This window comes from Vigna radiata, chromosome 1, assembly GCF_000741045.1.
Source record: "Vigna radiata var. radiata cultivar VC1973A chromosome 1, Vradiata_ver6, whole genome shotgun sequence".
Classification (NCBI taxonomy): Eukaryota; Viridiplantae; Streptophyta; class Magnoliopsida; order Fabales; family Fabaceae; genus Vigna; species Vigna radiata.
The window spans coordinates 15702640-15710471 of NC_028351.1; positions in this window are offsets into that span (position 1 = coordinate 15702640).

Genomic DNA, 7832 nt, shown 5'->3' on the forward strand with positions numbered 1-7832 from the left:
AGTTATAACTTGGAATAATTAACTCAAATATTTACTGTGTTTAAATGTTAATCACCATGCATAATACCTTATCAATTTCAGCTCAAGAGTTGGCCTTTCTTACAAATCTTTCAAATTGTATCCTCATAAATAAATTTACATATTTTTAAACAAAAACCAATAATGAGATTACACATTCATTTTAACAATTAACATGTATATTTATATTTAAAATAATTATAATTCTAGGAAATTAAAAAATTATTGAAAAAATATAGCAATCCTTTTAATTTGTAATACATCTATAATAATAAAAAAAAAGTATTTTATTCTTGCTATAGATTTGTTTGGAAGATAGTATATACAGGTATATATACATTAAAAAAATTATTTTTAATAAACATTCATGTAGAGGAACTAGGAGACTATTATTCGAGATTGTGAGAGAGAAGATAATAATCTCCTACTTACTCTTAATCAATTTTATTAATAGAGGTATCTATTTATGTGCATATAAATAAATATTTGTCTTTTCATTTATTCGATGTGGGACTTTGTTTGTACTCCCAACATATTCTCTCAAAAAAAAGACTATGGTTTTCCTTCTCCTCCCTTCTACGGAAGTCTTTTTATCCTCCAATACATGGACACACCATGATCGACAATGAACATCTCTTGCTCTCCACCTCTAATACTTGTTCATTATATTGGTAAACCTTTTTAAAATTTTGCTCATAGACTACCAAAGAGCTTTAAAGTTCGTCAATAGACACTTGTATCCTTTGAGTCTTCGATTGAAAGCATATAAAGTTGTATTTATATATATATATATATATATATATATATATATATATATATATATATATATATATATATATATATATATATATATAAATGATTTTAAACTAAAAATTATGCATATTATAAATTCACAGGGATGAGAAACAAGGAGCAAGCAACACAACCAATAAAACGTCATATCCAAATGTGCTGTAAAGCTTAAGGTATTAAAGCATTAATATAACATTGATTCTTCCTCGGCTTATTTGGTTAATGATGAAGTGAAATTAATATGATTAATTTTGTTGGTGCTTTTATTTTCATAAAATCAGTATGAGTAAATTATAATTTTTATCAGTATAAGTTAACTAGACACGTTTATTTACCTATTTATGTTTCCGGTCTCTCGTGAAATATGTTTGTTTGTGATTTTATATTGTAAAAGTATAATGGAACTTAATATTTTCTATGTATGATGATGGTTGGGTGCTACTATCCAATCCTATTTAAAATTTTATTTTAATTATATCGAACGCTAGAATAAAAAACTATAAAATAAAACAGTATATACGAATTTTTATTTGTATATAATTCATATGTAACATTTTTTTATATATGAATTTTCAATCTTACATACGAATTTTGACTTCTGTAACAATGTTTTTTCTTCAATAAAATAACTATTTAGATACTTGATTATCAATATATATATTACTTAGAATTAAAATTGGTATTAGCAACTGAAATATTTATATTATGAAAAATTTAGCTTTATTTTATTTATAGTAATATATATAGTTAACAAAGAAGAGACAGATATAGGTTTATATATACACATAAGTTCCTCATATCCATCTTATTAATGGAGGTATCTATTATGTGCTTATAAACTCATGTTTGTCTCTTCTTTTATCCGATGTGGGACTTTGTTTGTACCTTTTTTCTGTTACTTTTAATTCCCTTTTTTCTGTTACTTTAATTCCTTCGTTCTTGTTCTCCATTTTCCTTATTGTTGTCCTAGTTGGTTGTCGTTCTCGGTGGTCAAAATGGCAAGTTCCGGTGAGCATTTTCCTTTGACCAAGGTAAATGCGTTGTTCCTCTATTTTGTTCTCGGTTTGGGTTTTGGGTTTTTCCTTTTTTGTTTATATTGGCATTGTTTTCGTTGAGCAGTTGACCGTTCGTCACTCTTTTTCAACAACTAAAGATTATGGTCAACAAAGTGCGCCATGTGCAGAACCATTCATTAACAGTGTCTTTGTTTCCCCGAGTGAAATGTCCAACAACCAACCTCCTTTGAAGACGTATATGAGGATGGGATCAAGAAGGCGTTACAAGAGCCAAACGCTAAGGACACTATACACTGGAAATTTAGTACTTATAATAAAAAATCACTGATTATTGTATTCAGTTTATAATACTTGAGTAATAGGACAATATTAGGATGTTGTAATTAAACCTATTTTGTTCAAGTTATGTAATTTATAATTGCAATTTAATTGCCTATGTTATTGAACTGGTTTATAATTTGATTTGTTAAAGATTTTTAATTATGAACTTCCATTTTTAGCAAGTGATAATGTTTGTGAAACAAGAATAAAAAAGTGTTTGTGAGTTGATCAAGTTAGCTGAATTGGTGAAGATCGTGCTGCCAAGAACAATCTTATAATCGTTTACGAGTGGCCTGTAAACGATTACGCGAAAGAAATTTGGATTTTGGATAGGTGATTCAAATGAAGGAGCCACTTGTGGTAATACAGGGGACCACATATCAAATAAAGTGGTTTTTCACAGAACTTAAGTGGCTTTAATTCTAGTTTGTTGTTGAAGTGTGATCAAGGTATGATGAAATCTGATAGGAAGAACTAAACTACTAAAAAATACATAAAATCTAGAACTAAAAGAATCCATATCATTGTGAGATAGAATCCATAATTTTTTTTTACTTATCAATATCAATAGTAATCCATGCAACACAATTTTTTAAAAGATTAAAAAATAATACAAATATATATATATATATATATATATATATTACTGACGTTATTAATTTTATTTTTCTTAAGCAATACAAAGACATGGAATAGAGTTTAGTTTGTCTCATAAGTTTTATTGAACGTTTTCTGTTATTATGTTTTAAAACATCATAACATTAAAATTCCATAATACCTCTTTCTTATTTTCTTATTGTACAAATAAGGTAAATTAAATATCACGCAACTATATTTTAAATATACAAGACTTGGTTTTTAACTATAAAATTAAAATTTGGTGGAAAAAAAAACTTAATGTGTTTTATTGTATATATTTTATCATTAATGATTTTTTAACGAGTTTTTCTAACATTTATTTAAATACATTAAATAATTTAATATCTTTTAGGAGTCGAGATCAAACTCAGTTTAAATACATTTTCTCTCTCAAAAAGTACAAAAACAGTTATAAAATTTCAAACTTTAAAACGGACAATATCTCATATATGGTGATTGATCCTAACAATATCACTCGATGAATTTAGGACCGGTTGATTAGTGTCCACTGTGGGGGTGAAAACGATTTCCCTTTTTAGACCTCGACTATGAGCCTTATGTTCGGTACATGTGTAATAGTCATATATCTCTTAAGAGTCGAGGTCAAGGTCAATTCAAATACATTTTCCTCCATCAACCCTCTAAGGTCTCTTTTAAGAACAAAATCACAAAGGAGTTTCAAGCTCCAAACTGAACAATATCTCAAATGCATTGATTGACATAACGATGTGGACGAATTTGGGATTGAAAAATTTATGACTGACCCAACCTAACAAATATATTAAAAAGTATGGCTCAAGAAGACCCATTCAACATTATTAGCTTAAAGATGCTAAATAATATTACCATAGATATTTGTTGGTAGATTTCCTATATGTTAACATAATATATAGTCAATCTCAATAGTTTGATTGCATAAAAAATATCCATTTATATCATATATCAGCATAATATATGGCTAATTTGGTTAAATAATAAATTATTATTATTATCATGCCCATTTATCATATATGTGATAAGTTTTTATTACCTTTTACTTCATAGAGTCCAAAAATCCTATAAATACATGTAGTATTTCCCTCGAGTATACAATAAAATTTTGATACTCACTACTATACTTATATAAATCCTAAAACTCTCTCACGGACTTGAGCATCGAAAAGTCTTTTACGATCTTCTCTCTTTGTTCTAGGTGTTAAGAGCATTCAAGTCACTTCGATCGTGCTACCTATCGAAAGGCTTACGGTTTCGATTCTATTAACAACATTTTGCATACATCATTGGACCTAGTAAAACTACTCCTCAATCTCACCCTTTCATGGTCACCACTAGAAGCCAAGCGTTGGTGTCGAAGTCCTTTGGTTCATAAAACGAGATGGAATTCAATCCAATGACAATTATCCAAAACTAATCCCAATGTTGATCCAACAGAATGAGCAACTCCATTGACAAAGAGTTGTAGACCATGAGAGCCTAAATTGAATCGCTAACACAATAGCTTTATCAGCAAAATCAAGAGAACCTACAAGCATTGAACAAGAAATTGGACAACCTGGAGAAAGACATATTATGACGTAGTTTTGTATATCAGTCATAATATGAAACGCAGTGGTGATAAACAACTTTTAATCCCCGAAAACAGAGTCAAAACAAACTTGTTAATACCTCGGCAAGTGTACCGAATCGTATCAAGTAATAATAAATAGTAAGACCAAATATCGTTTCCCAAGAGAGTCACGACACTAAAGAGTTGTGCTTTTGCTTAACCAATTGAGACTGAAAACAATATTTTGGGGTTTTGAATGCAAATGCAATAAAATAAACATGAATGCAATTTGATCAATTGAGGATAAGCATAAAAGTGGATGGATGATTTGTAGAATATGAGATGAATATGTTGTTGGGGTTTAGATTTCACCCATCCACTCTCATGCATATAAAAATTCTTCTTCTTCATTAAATGTTAATGCCACTTTCTAAATTACTTAAAACCCAATGTCTCAGTGAAGAAAGCCTACTCTTAATTACTAGTTCACAATGTCTTGTATCCCTATCAATTAATTATGCATTACATTTGCACAGAAGCTTAAAGGAAACCAACCCTCCTATCCCTATGTCTAGGTAATATTGCTTTTGGGAGAGATTCCCCAGATCTAGATTCCCCAAATCTAGATTTTCCCGTATGTTTCCATATCGACAAAATCAATTATCATGCTATGAATGAGTTTAACAAAGCAAGCATAGAGTATAGAGGAAAGACCCTAACAATAAATGAAAGAAGCATTTGTAATATAAATTAATTCAAATACATGAGAATTTATAGGTTACATCTTCCCGAACAACAAATAAAGTTTAGTTCCCCATTATCATGGAGAAACTAGATGAACAATGGAATGGAAGAGATAGAAAAATCCTAGAAACCGAAGAGGAGAGCTCCCGTATCCCTAAATTTGCCTCTAAAGGAGCAAAACGTGTGTTTCTGTGCTTATGCCATCAAGAGATATCAACCCTAAAACGTCCAAGTCTTTAAATAGGGCAGAAAAATAATAAAAAATGAGTCCAAGCCCAAAATATATCAAAAGAATAACAGAAAACGGGTCCAAGCCCATAATGTCAGCACTTAGTGCCCCAAAAGGGCCCTAGTGGTGGTTGCGACACTAAGCGGTGGCACTCAGGCGTGAGACAGATGAAATTGACGCTCAGCGGTGGCGCTCAGGCGTGAGACAAAAGAAATTGACGCTCAGCAGATGAACTTGACTGATTGATTTCACTGTTGACCGATCGGTCTCACTATTTTACCGTTCGGCAAATCTTCTAGCACATCTCTCGGCTTCCAAATCGTTCGGTTTGTCTATCTTTTTCTCTAGTCATTCGGTCCTCAATTACACTGTACGAAAGTTGTGTTTCTTGCTCATACCGTTCGGCCTAGTTCCACCATATTCACACCGTTCGGTCTCTGTTATGAACAGTTCGGTCTGTCTTCTTTGTGTTCTTTACCGTTCGGTCTGTCTCAGTAACCGTTCGGTTTGGACTCTCATGCATCCTACCATTCAGTCTAGTCTAGTACTGTTTCTGTCTTTTTTGGGTTCCAACTTCTTGATCTTTTGCTTTTTTTCCAAATCATATCAATAACCTACAAAATTAAGGAAATTTAGTGATAAAATCATTAAGTATATCCTCTACTCACTTGTTCACAAAACTAAAGCAAAAATGTGAGTTAAAACAAGATTCTAAGTTAATAAAGGTTGATTTAGTATCAAAATTGCATCTCGGATAACGGTATGTTCCACCGTTATCAAGTGGCAAACTTGTAAATAAGTTTAAAACATATTATGACGTAGTTTTGTACATCAGTCGTAATATAAAATACCGTGGCAAACTTGTAAATAAGTTCAAAACCTATTATTACATATATATGAACATCTGTCATAAGGTTTTAAAATTTTTTGATATATTATGACTGAGTTTTAAAAATTAGTCATAATATCTCTCTTTCTCTCTCATTTTTACATTTTCTTGTCTATCTCCAATTTCACATTCCTCTCACATTCGTTCCTCTCTTTTCTCTAAAACGGACATTTCTCTCGAAAATCAATCACTCACTCCCGAAGAAATTCTTCCTTCTTTTTTTTCGGATAAAAGAAACTCCACTGACCCTTCCTTTTTCGGTTGCTACTTTAATTCAAACTCTTTCTTTGGACATTGATCCATACACATTATCACACTACATCCTCGCAAAGTTAAAAAGATGGAACATTTGAATGAGGAACGCGCAAAAGCTAGGAAAGAATTAACTCTCATCCAATTGAGAAGAACGATGAAGCTATAGAAAGTTGACCAAGATGTAGCAGCCTACAAAGAAAGCAAGAATACTAGAAAACTGCTAAAAGACTATGTGAGGGATATTCCTCCTCCGCGGGCGGAAGACTGTGAGAGGGATGGCAGGGAGAAGAGGCTTTGCTATCACGAAAAAAAATTGTGTATTTTGTATGAAAAATTTTCTTTGTCAATTTTTTTTGTTAAAGATTCTATAAAGAATGTGTATTATATTCCGTCTATCAAAACTAAATTAAAAATTAACAAAAATTAATTTCATATATATAATAATAATAATAAAAAACTTTTTTATTTTTTTTTAAAAGAAGTGTAAGGATGCAATTTAATATAAGTTCAATAAAGTTTTTTTATATAAAAGGGTTAAATATATTTTTAGTCCCTATACTTTGAGGCGATTTTGGGTTTAGTCCCTCTTTCAAACTATGGTACAATTTAGTCCTTCAACTTTAGGAAACTCTGGTTTTAGTCATTTTTACCGAATTTTTTTTAACTTTATTTACTGTTTCAAACGCGTTTCTCAATTAACATTGAAGTAAAAATATGTCAGATAATGTAAACAATCCAAATGCTATAATGAAACATGCTTGAAACAACAAATAAAGTTAAAAAAATTTGATAAAAATGACTAAAACCAGAGTTTTCTAAAGTTGAAGGACTAAATTGTACCATAGTTTAAAAGAGAGACTAAACCCAAAATCGCTCCAAAGTATAGGGACTAAAAATATATTTAACCCTATATAAAATTTAGTGTTGTAAAAATAAGTTAAGTGTACGTTATTAAGATAAAAGGGATCTATCATAAAAGCTGAAAAAGTAAAATTTATTATAAGAAACTAAATTTACTTATCATAATAAATTATCATAATAAATTGAGCTTGTAAAAAATTGAAATTATGTACAAAAGTTATCATGACAAATTTTGTAGGTGTTTTTCTATTATGTATGGATTTAGACTGAAAAATGAAACACGGGGAGGGAAAGAGTGGTGAGATTGTTTGAACTAAGAAAAACTTAGTTGAAAGTGAAAAGAAAAAAAAGTTTCTGAAACTTTGTGTATGATTTAATTGATAAATTTTTTTTCAAAAAATTATAAAATTACAAAATTTCTCTCATCATTATAAATTAAATTTAAATTATAATTTTTTCATTATTTTACAAAATTAATTTATTATTAGAAAATATTTAATTTTTTATTACTTTTATTCTAGT